Source organism: Canis lupus, chromosome 18 (genome assembly GCF_011100685.1).
Source record: "Canis lupus familiaris isolate Mischka breed German Shepherd chromosome 18, alternate assembly UU_Cfam_GSD_1.0, whole genome shotgun sequence".
Classification (NCBI taxonomy): Eukaryota; Metazoa; Chordata; class Mammalia; order Carnivora; family Canidae; genus Canis; species Canis lupus.
The window spans coordinates 35,037,331-35,050,616 of NC_049239.1; the positions used below are offsets into that span (position 1 = coordinate 35,037,331).

The following is a 13,286-nucleotide window of genomic DNA, read 5'->3' on the forward strand; positions in this document are numbered from 1 at the left end:
CTCAGCAGTTGAGCGGTTGAACGGCTGCCTTTGGCTCAGGGTGTGATACCGGGATCCAGGATCGAGTCCCATATTGGGCTCCTTGAGGGAAGCCTGCTTCTCCCTCTGCCTGTGTCTCTGCCTTTCTCTCTCTCTCTCTCTCTCTCTCTGTGTCTCTCATGAATAAATAAAAAAAGAAAAAGAAAAACAGACTCTTTCCTCCATGCTATTAGGTTCTTTTATTTACATTGCAGAATTGTCCCATAAGCTCCATTTCAAGTTTTTTTTAAAGATATTATTTATTTATGAGAGAGAGAGAGAGAGATAACATGCACACAAGCCAGGGGAGGGACAGAAAGGGAGAGAGAGGAAGAGGGAAAGAATCACTCTGCTGGAGCCCTGTCAGGGGACTCCATCCCATGACCCTGAGATCATGACCTGAGCCAAAACCAAGCGTCAGTAGTCCAACTGACTAAGCCCCCTAGGTACACCCATTTCAAGGTTTTCTCAGTTTTGTTTTGTTTCATTTTTAGAAGAGGAGAGGTCTGTTCAAGCTTAACATTTGCTTTAACACAGGGGAAAGAGATCCTCCTTGGATCTCCACATTATACACTGTTGTGTTGTTAAGTACCTTCTTTCCAATCTTTAGACAGAGAGCTCATGGGTGTAAATGTACATGGCCAGGTCTATAATCCAACATCCTAAGAGCTTCTTTTTTGTGTTTGATGAAATCTCTATAGGAGGGCCAGCTTTCTAACTTAATGTTTGGGCAAGTTCTCACTCCATCTACATGGTGTGACTATATTTACTGTCTTTCCTATTGCAACTTCCTCTTAGTGGGGAAATACCACACCAACTGCCTATGTTTACCGAGGAGGTGCTTGCCCTGAGGCTTTCCAACTCCCACGGCTTTGGACCTGCGGCTTTGGAAGGCCTTTTAAATGTGGGGAGAGTGTTTTGATTGAACTACTTCACTTAAGTCTTGTGACTTATCCTTTCTGCCACTCTTTCTTTATTCCTTTGAATTAGAGGTTGATAGTTGGAGTCTGCCAAGATCTCCATTTACTCACTGTATCAACATCCTGTTTTGTTTGGAAGAACAGTTGAATGTCATCTCTGGTGTTTTTCTGCAATCTCGTCCCATTCAATACTCCGCTTAGCAGAATTTTTCTAAATTTGGAGCGCTGGAATTATATCAACTTGTTGATGCAGATTTTCTCCTTGTTTTTAAGTTCCTATGGCCTTTTCAGTTGCAGTTTGCCAGGAGCCAATTATAAATTGCTGCTTGGAAGTCCAAAGAGTATATAATTTAATAATTACCAGTAGGGTGTGTACAAAAATGTTCCATCTCTTTTGCACTTGGAAATAAGCTTCCTAAGTGATTTCAGGATGCAGCAAGATTTAGGGACTGCTAGAATAGATGATCCATGAGGCTTCTATTTAGGATTTATTTTTTTATTATTATTATTTTTTAAATATCCATATTACTCAAGTGGATCTACAAAGTATTCTTTTTTCCTTTTTTTTTTTTTTAAGATTTTTATTTATTTATTCATGAAAGACACAGAAAGAGGCAGAGACACAGGCAGAGGGAGAAGCAGGCTCCATGCAGGGTGCCCAATGTGGGACTCGATCCCGGGACTCCAGGATCACGCCCTGGGCTGAAGGCGGCGCTAAACCGCTGACCCACCCAGGCTGCCTTCTATTTAGGATTTAGATGAAAGGTAAAATCTTGTGCTGCTTATACAAGTTCGCGAGAGCCTTTAAGCAGCAATTGGTCACCGCTTAGCTGCTTTGTTTCAGTTCACTTTTTTTCAAAACCAAAAGGCATTCCCCAGAATATTAAGATACTGAAGATATCCAGTTTGCATCATTGCTTGAGGGGTGTTTCCAATTAGATTTTTCTTTTTTTTTTTAAGATTTGTGTTTCTCGTAATTTTCCAATATTTCAATGGCACCGTTCTTTGTAGGATTCAATGTCAAGTACCATATTTTCATTAGATCTTCTTTTTTAAGTCACAAGATTCAACTGTACTTTGTTTTTTTTATTTTTATTTTTTTAAATTTTTATTTATTTATGATAGTCACAGAGAGAGAGAGAAAAGAGAGAGAGAGAGGCAGAGACACAGGCAGAGGGAGAAGCAGGCTCCATGCACCGGGAGCCCGACGTGGGATTCGACCCCAGGTCTCCAGGATCACGCCCTGGGCCAAAGGCAGGCGCCAAACTGCTGCGCCACCCAGGGATCCCTGTACTTTGTCTTTTAAAATACTTATTATTTATTCATGAGAGACATGGAGAGAGAGGCAGAGACATAAGCAGAGGGAGAAGCAGGCTCCCTGTAGGGAGCCCGATGTGGGACTGGATCCCGGACTCCAGGATCATGCCCTGAGCTGAAGGCAGATGCTCAACCACTGAACCACCAGGCATCCTAATTTCATTAGGTCTTAACTATGGGACCAAATCATTTATCCATTTAAAAAAAATATTTTATTGGGTAGCCCTGGTAGCTCAGCAGTTTAACGCCGCCTTCAGCCCAAAGTGTGATCCTGGAGACCCGGGATCAAGTCCCACATTGGGCTCCCTGCATGGGGCCCGCTTCTCCCTCTCCCCGTGTCTCTGCCTCTTTCTCTGTCTCTGTGTCTCTCATGAATAAATACATAAAGATCTTTAAAAAAATAAAATTAAAAAAAATTTTATTGATTTCTTGTCATGTGCCAATAACTGAGGTGGATCCAGTTTCTGTGAGGCCTGAAACTTACTGCAAATCTGTGGGCCCGCTTTAAAAACAAAAGGAGAAGGAAGAGAATGAAGAGAATGAGTGGGAATGGTAGGGGGATAATATTATAAAATTATAAATTCAAAATTAGGTACAGACTCCAGGAAGATAGACTAGAAGTACATTTTCCCATTCCTTCTGGTAAGTACACTCCCAAACCCTAGATACTAACAAGAAGGCCCTGAAGGATGTAGAAAATAAGTCAGACTGGGGGCCTTGGAACCCAAGAATGACATGGTAATGAGTTTTCTTTTTGTCTCAGATATTCCAGACTTAGAGATGAAGAAGCCAGGAACCTGGATATGCCAATGAACACAGACAAAAAAGCCCCTGCAAAAGTCTGCTCCCTCTAGAGAAGTATGAAGTATGAAGAGTTGAAGGTTTCTAGTCATGGATCTGCCATTAACACAATGTCTTGGTAAACACTCTCGGCTCTCCATTGTCAGTCAATAGCTAAGTCCAGTATTTTGATTCCAAGTTGGAAGAGGAAAGGACTTGTGTTTTAAGCAAAGTTTACCTTTCATGGCATAGGATAAAAGTAATTGCACACTGTAGAACATTTGCAGCTTAAGAAATATATTTTAAAAATCTCACCATCTAGAAGCAATCACTATTAACATTTGAGGCATTTAAAAAAACATTTAGCAAAAAAAAAACATTTAGCAACATGTATTTTATGTATTTGATATTTTACTGTGTATAAAATTTTGTATTTGCATATTTTGCTTAATAAGACCTTAAGAATCTTTCATAAACATTTTTATAGACCACATAATCTTTTATCACATAAATATACCAAAATTCACTTCACCATTTTATTATGAAACTTATAACTTTTATTTATTTATTTATTTATTTATTTAAAGATTTTATTTATTTATGATAGACATAGATAGAGGGAGAGGCAGAGACACAGGCAGAGGGAGAAGCAGGCTCCATGCCGGGAGCCCAACATGGGACTCGATCCTTGGACTCCAGGATTGCGCCCTGGGCCAAAGGCAGGCGCTAAACCACTGAGCCACCCAGGGATCCCCGAAACTTATAACTTTTAGATTTTAATTATTTATTTGAGAGAGAGAGAGAGAGCACAAGCAGGGGGAACTGCAGAGCTGAGCAGGGAGCCCAATTCGAGGCTTGATCCCAGAATCCTGGGATCATGACCTGAGCTGAGGGCAGATCCTTAACCAACTGAGCTACCCTGCCACGCCTCATAATTTTTTTCTAATTAAAATTAGTTTTTAAAATCTATATCTTGGGGGCAGCCCCGGTGGACCAGCAGTTAAGTGCCGCCTTCAGCCCACGGTGTGATCCTGGAGACCTGGGATCGAGTCTCACGTCGGGCTCCCAGCATGGGACCTGCTTCTCCCTCTGCCTCTCTCTCTCTCTCTGTCATGAATAAATAAATAAAATCTTTTTTTTTTTTTTTTAAATCTTTATCTTGGGCATCTGGGTGGCTCAGTCGGTTGAGTGTCTGACCCTTAGTTTCATCTCAGGTCATGATCTCATGGGTTGTGAGATGAAGCCCTGAGTCAGGCCCTGAACTCAGAGGGTCTGCTTGTGATTCTGTCTGTCTCTTTGCCTCTGCCCCTTCCCTTTCTTGTGTGCGTGCACACACTCTCTCTCAAACAAATGAATAAATGTTTAAAAAAATTTTTAAGTAGAAATAAAATCTTTATCTTATATTTATATTTAGTCTTTTTGTGGAATTTAGATGCATGTTGCTTTTAGTTTGCATTTGTCTGGAATATCGACTGAAATATTTGATTAAGGTCGATATTCCAGACAAAAAGTTAAGAGCCGGGGTGCCTGGCTGACTCAGTGGGAAGAGTGTGTGACTCTTGATCTCCGGGTTGTGAGTTCAAGCCCTATGTTGGGTGTAGGGCTTACTTTAAAAAAAGAAAGAAAGAAATTGACCCTGAGGACATCCAGTGTTTTCAATTTACTAGACAAAAACTTAAGATCAGCTGTTATAAATACGATCAAAGAACTAAAATAAAACACGTTTAGAGAATTAAAGGACTGTATGGTAACAATGTCTTATCAAACACAGAATATCTGGTGTGACTCAGTGGTTGAGCATCTGCCTTCAGCTCTGGTTGTGATCCTGGGGTCCTGGGATCAAGTCCCGCATTGGGCTTCCTGCAGGGAGCCTGCTTCTCCCTCTGCCTGTGTCTCTGCGCCTCTCTTGAATAAATAAATAAAATCTTAAAAAAAAAAACCCCAAATACACAGTATCAATAACAGACAAATTACAAAATGGAGTTGAAAAGTATAACTTAAGTGAAAAATTCACTGGAGGAGCTCAACAGCATATTCAAGCTGGAAGAAGAGAGAATCGGCACACTTCAAGATAGCTTAATTGAAATGATTCCGTGTCATAAAGAGAAAGAAAAAGAAGTGAAGCAAATGAGCACCTTAGAGACCTGTGGTACACCATCCAAGCATATGAACCCTAGATGGGATTGCTAGAAAGAGAGTAGAGATAGAAAGGGATAGAAAGAATATTTGAAGGACTAATGACCAAAATACTTCCTAAATTTGGCAAAAATATGAATCAACACAGTCAAAAAGCTTAACAAATTCTAAGTAGGATAAAATCAAGGAAATCTAAGCCTAGACATGTTTGTCAAACTGTCAAAAGACAAAGAATCTTAAAAACAGAAAGAGAGGGACCCCTGGGTGGCTCAGTCAGTTAAGCATCTGCCTTCAGCTCAGGTCATGATCTCAGGATCCTGTGTGGGGCTCACTGCTCAGCAGGGAGCTTGCTTCTCCCTCTGCTCTCTGCCTGCTGCTCCCCTGCTTGTGGTCTCTCTCTCTCTCTGTCAAATAAATAAATAAAATCTTAAACACACACACACACACACACACACACACAAAACTGAAAGTGAGGGGCTCCTGGGTGGCTCAGCTGGTTAAGCAGCTGACTCTTGGTTTCAGCTCAGGTCATGACCTCAGGGTCTTGGGATGGAGCCCACCTTGGGCTCTAGCTTAGTGGAGAGTCTGCTTGTGGAGTTTCTCTTTCTGCCCCTCCCTCTGCTCATACTCTCTTTCTCTTAAGTAAAGAAGTAAGTAAATAAGTAAATCTTAAAAACAACAACAAAAAAGAGAAAACTGACTCACTGCATACTCTTGATCTCAGGGTTGTGAATTTGAGCTCCACATTGGGTGTAGAGATTACTTTTTTTAAAAATCTATAAAAATAAGGAATAAAAAAATAAAAAGACCCAGGATGTATGGCCCAAGTATCCAGAAGAAATAATTTCTATTTTCACTAGTAGTTAATAAATCTTAGTTTATCTTCATTTTAATTTTTATTGCTGTGTAAATCTCAAAAACAAAACACTTCATACAGAATGGATGCTTAATAAACTAGGTAATGAATTATAAATATTGTTTTCCAGTTAGCCAAAAAAAATTAATATTTTTTACGATGAATGGATTTGAGAGCTAATGTTTTTACAGGCAGTGAATTAATAGTAAATTACACCCACTGAGTTAACCATCTGCTTTTTTTTTAAATTTATTTATTTATGATAGTCACAGAGAGAGAGAGGCAGAGACATAGGCAGAGGGAGAAGCAGGCTCCATGCACCGGGAGCCCGACGTGGGATTCGATCCCAGGTCTCCAGGATCGCGCCCTGGGCCAAAGGCAGGCGCCAAACCACTGCGCCACCCAGGGATCCCAGTCATCTGCTTTTTAAATAAAATACATATACACAGAGCACTTAGGGCATGGACCGTGTTGGATACATAGCAAGATAAACAATGAGGGGGATGTCAGGTTGTGCCTTCAAAGTTCAGTATGAGAAGTTCTAAATCCAATGACAAAAGCTTTCTTTTAAAGAACTGGATACAGGGATGCCTGGGTGGCTCAGTGGTTGAGCATCTACCTTAGGCTCACAGCATGATCCTGGAGTCCTGGGATCAAGTCCCATATCAGGCTGCCTTGAGGAGTCTGCTTATCACTCTGCCTGTAACTCTGACTCTCTGTGTCTCTCATGAATAAATAAAATCTTTAAAAAAAAATTCAGGTTATGGTGAAAGGCAGTTGGGAGGAGATCTATGACACAAGCTAAACTATAGGCTGGTATTTGGAAGATAACTAAACATGACAGCTGAGGTCAGAGTGAATATCAGACACTAAACTCAGAAATTCTTCCTTCAAGTGAGCCTTGATTGGAGTAATTTGTAGACCAATTTAGGCCCAGGCATAAACTGTTAAAAATAGAGCAATCAGCTAGAAATTAGTGAAGTTTAACAGCTGGGTGTGGTTAAGGAAAAGAGGAAGACAGCCCTACCCAAACCACTGTCATCTCAGTGTGATTGTGGGCATACCCCAAACTACACTTTTTCTGAGGAGCAACACCAGAGGCTCGACTACCATGCAAGGGGGTAGTAAGGAGGGGAGACTTCACTGAGGTAATCCAGTCAGTCCCTAAATAAATAAACACATAACAAGTCCTGGAAAGGGGTGGGGACCAATACTCAAGAGTTACTACAAGCTACAATATATTGTCTGAAACATCCAGTTTCCAACAAAAACTAGGACATATGCAAAGAAACAGAATAGTATGACCAAACCCCAAGAAAAAGCAGGCAACAGAACTTGTCTAAGGGATATCAGATTTATCAGAAAAAAGACTTCAAAGAGGCTATTATGAACATGTTCACAGAAATAAAGGAAGCCATAATTAACAAAGTAAAGGTGTATATAATGACAATGGTCCTTCAAATAGCAATAAAAATATAGAAATCATAAAAAAACAAGTGAAAACTATGGAGTTGAAGAGTAAAATGATGGGCGCCTGAGTGGCTCAGTGGATGCATGTCTGCCTTTGGCTCAGGTCATGATCCCGGGGTCCTGGGGTCGAGTTCCTCATCGGGCTCCCAGCGAGGAGCCTGCTTCTCCCTCTGCCTGTGTCTCTGCCTCTCTCTCTCTCTCTCTCTCTCTCTCTGTGTTTCTCATGAGTAAATAAATAAATAAAATCTTAAAAAAAAGTAAAATGAATGAAATTTTAAAACTCAGGAGAGGGGCTCAATCGTATATTTGAACAGGCAGAAGAAGGAGTAAGTGAACTTTGAGATAGGTCAATAGAGATGATGCAGGGCGCCTGGGTGGCTCAGTTGGTTAAGCGTCTGCCTTCAGCTCAGGTCACGATCCCAGGGTCCTGGGATCCAGCCCCACATCAGGCTCCCTGCTTGGTGGGGAGCTGCTTCTCCCTCTCCCTCCCCCTGCTTGTGTGCACTCTCTCTCTGTGAAATAAATAAACTCTTAAAAAAGGAAAATATTTTTTTATTTATTTTTAAGATTTTATTTATTTATTCATGATAGACAGAGAGAGAGGCAGAGACACAGGCAGAGGGAGAAGCAGGCTCCACGCAGGGAGCCTGACATGGGACTCGATCGATCCCAGGTCTCCAGGATCACACCCTGGGCTGCAGGTGGCACTAAACCGCTGAGCCACTGGGGCTGCCCCCAAAAGAAAATATTTTAAATAAAAAAATAGAGATGATGCAAACTGAGGAACAAAGAGAACAAATAGAGTGAGGAGAAATGAGTCTCAGAGAAATTGGGACCATTAACACACCAACATACATGTTGGGAGTACCAGAAGAAAGGAGAGAGAGAAAAGAGCAGAAAAAAAAAAAAATACTTGAAGAAATAGGGACGCCTAGGTGGCTCAGCAGTTGAGCTTCTGCCTTCGGCTCATAGCATGATCCTAGGGTGCAGGGATCGAGTCCTGCACTGGACTCCCTGCAGGGAGCCTGCTTCTGCCTTTGCCTATGTCTCTGTCTCTCTCTTTATGTCTCTCATGAATAAATAAATAAAATCTTTAAAAAAATACTTGAAGAAATAATGGACAAAATTCTCAAATTTACTGAAAAACAATAACAAAGCTAGACAAAGACAGAACAAGAAAAAACATACTGCAGACTAATGTCTCTCAGGAATACAGATGCAAAAAAATCTTCAACAAGGTCCATAAAAAACTGAATCCAGTAACCTAAACAAAGACTTACGGGGGTACCTGGGTGGTTGAGTGTTTGATTTTTGATCTTGGTCAGGTCTTGATCTCAGGGTGGTGAGTTCAAGCCTGGCATCAGTTTCCATGCTCAAGTGTGGAGACTACTTTAAAAAAAAAGAGAAGAAGAAGAAGAAGAAGAGGGGCGGAGGAGGGGAGGAGGAGAGGAAGAAGAAGACGAAAAGAAGAAGAAAAGAAGAGACTAAGATACCAGACACTCATAGTCTGTCAGCTTCGAATATCCACTCATCCTCCTCCGCCTCACTCCTAAGTCCTCCTCCGCCTCCTCCTCCACCTCCTTCCTCCCTCCTCCTCCTCCTCCTCCTCCTCCTGCCTCCTCCTCCGCCTCCTCCTCCTCCTCCTCCTCTCCTTTGCAATCTACTCCCTCCTCCTCCTTCCTCACTCCTCATTCTTCCCCTCCTTCCTCCTTCCATCGGATCATCCTGATCCAAGGAAGAAGGAGGAAGAAGAAGAAGAAAAAGGGCAGCCCAGGTAGCTCAGCAGTTTAGTGCTGCCTTCAGCCTAGGGTGTGATCCTGGAGACCTGGGATCGAGTCCCACATCAGCCTCCCTGCATGGAGCCTGCTTCTCCCTCTGCCTGTGTCTCTGCCTCTCTCTCTGTGTGTCTCTCGTGAATAAATAAATAAAATCTTAAGAAAAAAAAGAATTATGCACCATGACCAAGATTTACTTGAGAAATGCAAGATTGGTTTAACATATGAAAACCAATTAATGTAAAAAACATAACAACAGAGTATAAAACAAAAATCAAATGATCAATCTCAATATATGCAGAAAAAAAATCACAGCACATTCATGATGAAAAACCCTCAACAAGCTAGGAAAAGAAAGGACTTTTCCAACCCAATAAAGTACGTCTGCAGAAAACCCACAGCTAACATCATACTAAATGGTGAAAAATTGGATGCTCTTCCCTAAGATCAAAAACAAGACAAGGAACTCTGCTTCCTTCCAACATTGTGTTAGGTGTTCTAATCAGAGCAACTAGGCAACAAAATGGAATAAAAGCATCTAGATGGTAAAGGAGGAAGCAAAACGATCTCCATCTGTGCATGACATGATCTTGTATATAGAAAATCTCAAGGAATCCATTTAAAAAAAGCTGGTAGAACTAATAAGAAAGTTTAGCAAGGTTATTCTAGTCCTGTTTTTACTCCTAGGGCACCTGGCTAGCTCAGTCGGAAGAGCATATGACTCTTGATTTTGGGGTCACGAGTTCAAGCCCCACATGGGGCAAAGAGCTTATTTTTTAAAATTTGGGAGGAGGTACCTGGGTGGCTCAGTCAGTTAAGTGTCTGCCTTCCTCTCAGATCATGATCCTGGGATCCTGGGATGGAGTCTTGCATCAGACTCCCTGCTCAGCAGGGAATCTGTTTCTCCTTTTGCCTCTCTCCCCCAGCCCCGTTTGTGCGTGTGTGCTCTCTCTCTCTCTCTCTCTCTCACACACTCTCTCACTCTCTCTCTCTCTCTCTCTCATACACACTCTCAAATAAATAAAGTCTTTTTAAAGATTTTATTTATTTATTCATGAGAGACACACATAGAGAGGCAGAGACATAGGCAGAGGGAGAGACAGGCTCCCCGCGGGGAGTCCAAGGAGGGACCCGATCCTGGGCCCCTGGGATCATGACCTGAGCCAAAGGCAGATGCCCAACTGCTGAGCCACCCAGATGTGCCTGGAAGTATCTCTTAATCCTCTTCACCTATTTCACCCATCCTCCTACCCACCTCCCCTCTGGCAACTACTAGTTTATTCTCTGTATTTATAATTATGTTTCTATTTGTCATTGTTTACTGTTTTACTTTGTTTTTTAGATTCCACTAAGTGAAATCATATGGTTTTTGTTTTTTTCTGTCTGATTTATCTCACTTAGCATAATATCTTCTAGGTCCATCCATAATGTCACAAACGGAAAGATTTCATTTTTTTAATGGCAGAGTAATATTTTATTGCGTATACATAGCACATGTTCTTTATCCATTCATCTATTGATGAATACTTAGGTTACTTCCATATCTTGGCTTATTGTAAATAATGCTGCAATAAACTTAAGGGTACGTGTATCTTTTCAAGTGAGTGTTTTTGTTTTCTTCGGGTAGACACCCAGAAGAATTACTAGCTCATATGGTGCCTCTATTTTTAGGTTTCTTTTTTTTTTTTTTAAGATTGATTGATTGATTGATATTTGACAGAGAAAACACAAGCAGGGGGAGCTACCAGCAGAGGGAGAGGGAGAAGCAGACTCCCTGCTGAACAAGGAGCCCAATGCAGGACTTGATCCCAGGACTCTGGGATCATGTCCTGAGGCAAAGGCAGATGCTTAACTGACTGAGGTACCCAGTCACCCCTATTTTAAGCTTTTTAAGGAACCTCTGTATTTTTCAGAATGGCTGTACCAATTTACATTGTTATCAACAGTGCACAAGGATTCTGTTTTCTAAAAATCTTCACCAGAGTTATATTTTCTTGGGATGCCTTCGGCTCAGGGCATGATCCTGGAGTTCTAGGATGGAGCCCACACCGGTCCCCCTGCATGGAGCCTGCTTCTCCCTCTGTCTGTGTCTCTGCCTCTCTCTCCGTGTTTCTCATGAATAAATAAATAAAATCTTTTAAAAAAATAAAGATTTTGTATTTTTATTCATGAGAGACACGGAGAGAGAGGCAGAGACACAGACAGAGGGAGAAGCAGGCTCCACACAAGAAGCCTGACGTGGGACCCGATCCCAGGGTCTCCAGGATCACGCCCTGGGCCAAAGGCAGTGCTAAACCGCTGAGCCTCTCGGGCTGCCCCTTTTTTTTTTTTTTTTTTTTTTAAGATCTTTTTTTAAATACAAAATCTTAAAAAAAAAAGTTGTATTTTCTTGCTTTTTGCAGTACTAGTTGTTTTTGATTTGGCAACAGTGTGAATTTTACATTGTTGGGTGTTGGATTTTTTTAAAAAAATTCCTTTCTATATTTTTGGGCTTTGTTCTGGGCTGCAATTAAATGAATTGGAAACAATATGATCTTTCTCAAGTTAGCTTTTAAGCTTTGTTATACTGGTGCAGAACAGCCATTAGTCTAGGTTCAATTCTGTTGCACTAGTGAGATAGTAATCTTCTGAGGACTCTACTGATGTCTTGTGTTAGAATAGTCTTTCCTTTTTTTTTTTTTTTTAAAGATTTTATTTATTCAAAAAAAAAAAAGATTTTATTTATTCATTAGAGACACACAGAGAGAGGCAGAGACACAGGTAGAGGGAGAAGCAGGCTCCCTGCAAGGAGCCTGATGTGGGACTCAATCCCCGGACCCTGGGATCACATCCTGAGCCGAAGGCAGATGCTCAACCACTGAGCCACCCAGGCATCCCTAAGAAATCTTTCCAATCTCACTGGTGGGGTCATGAAGCCTGCTAGTCCCTGTCTGAGCTCAGATTGTTCTACTCAACTTTCTGGTGGTCCTTTTTTGGCCTTGGAAAATTTCCTCCTACCTGAAAGCTGGTCAGTACTTAGTTGGAATCTTGAGGGCAACCCTCTGCAAATCTTCAGAATTCAATCTTCGTCAAGTCTCTTCTCTCAGGTCTTCTTCTCTGCAAATTCCAGCTGCCTAGGCCTCCCCAAAGACTGAAGTTTGCCTCCTTAATTTAAGAAGACCCTACAGGCTCTTTTTGGATTCACTCATCCTGTACTGTGGCCTTAGAACTCTCTCCAGGCAGTGGCTAGGACAATTGTGGGGCTCATCTCCCTGCTTTCAGGTTTAATGTCTTGGGCTGCCTATTGTTTAATGTTTGAAAATCATTTTCACAATTTTGTCCTCCTTTTTGAGGCAGAAAGTTTTATCTAGTTCCTGTTACTTTACCATGTCTGAAAGAGGAAGTTGCCATTTTGGCCTTTATTCTTTTTTTTTTTTAAGCTCCAGTATAATTAATGTACAGTTGTTATATTAGTTTCAGGTGTAAATTTTGGTCTTTATTTTAAGAGCAATAGAAGGGTTGAAGGGTTTTTAATGGGGAGGCACATGATTAGTTATTTTTTTAAAAGATTTTATTTATTTATCCATGAGAGACACAGAGAGAGGCAGAGACACTGGCAGAGGGAGAAGCAGGCTCCATACAGGGAACCTGATGTGGGACTCGATCCTGGGTCCCCAAGGATCATGCCTTGGAACGAAGGCGGTGCTAAACCGCTGGGCCACCCAGGCTGCCCTGATCAGTTGTTTAAAATCATGGACTGCCTAGAGGAGCATGGATGGAAGGCAAACCAGGCAGGAAGTGGGGGAGACAGCAATTCATAGGTTACCATATCCTGACAGTTGATGGTGTTCTGGGATCAAGAAAATGACAGAGGAAGAGAGAAGTTGGGAAAGGTAAGGTTTATTTAGGAACTAACGGTATATTGTTGCCTGTGTGAAGTTCTAAGTGGCAAGTCTTTGACCTCTATGCTAAGGGAGTTTCATTGTGACCCTCTGCAAATCCTAGTAGAAGAGAGGAATTGTATATAAACTATGT

At 41.5% G+C, this 13,286-nt stretch overlaps 1 long non-coding RNA gene across 2 annotated transcripts in view; it reads left to right on the forward strand.

The window, feature by feature from the left end:
- LOC119864216 overlaps positions 1–3,375 on the forward strand; it is a 36,094-nt gene extending 32,719 nt beyond the window's left edge. For both annotated transcript variants that reach the window (XR_005373401.1, XR_005373403.1), the window contains one exon: positions 3,019–3,375. This is a non-coding gene — a long non-coding RNA (uncharacterized LOC119864216). The remainder of the gene's footprint in view (positions 1–3,018) is intronic.
- The last annotated feature ends 9,911 nt before the right edge of the window (positions 3,376–13,286 follow it).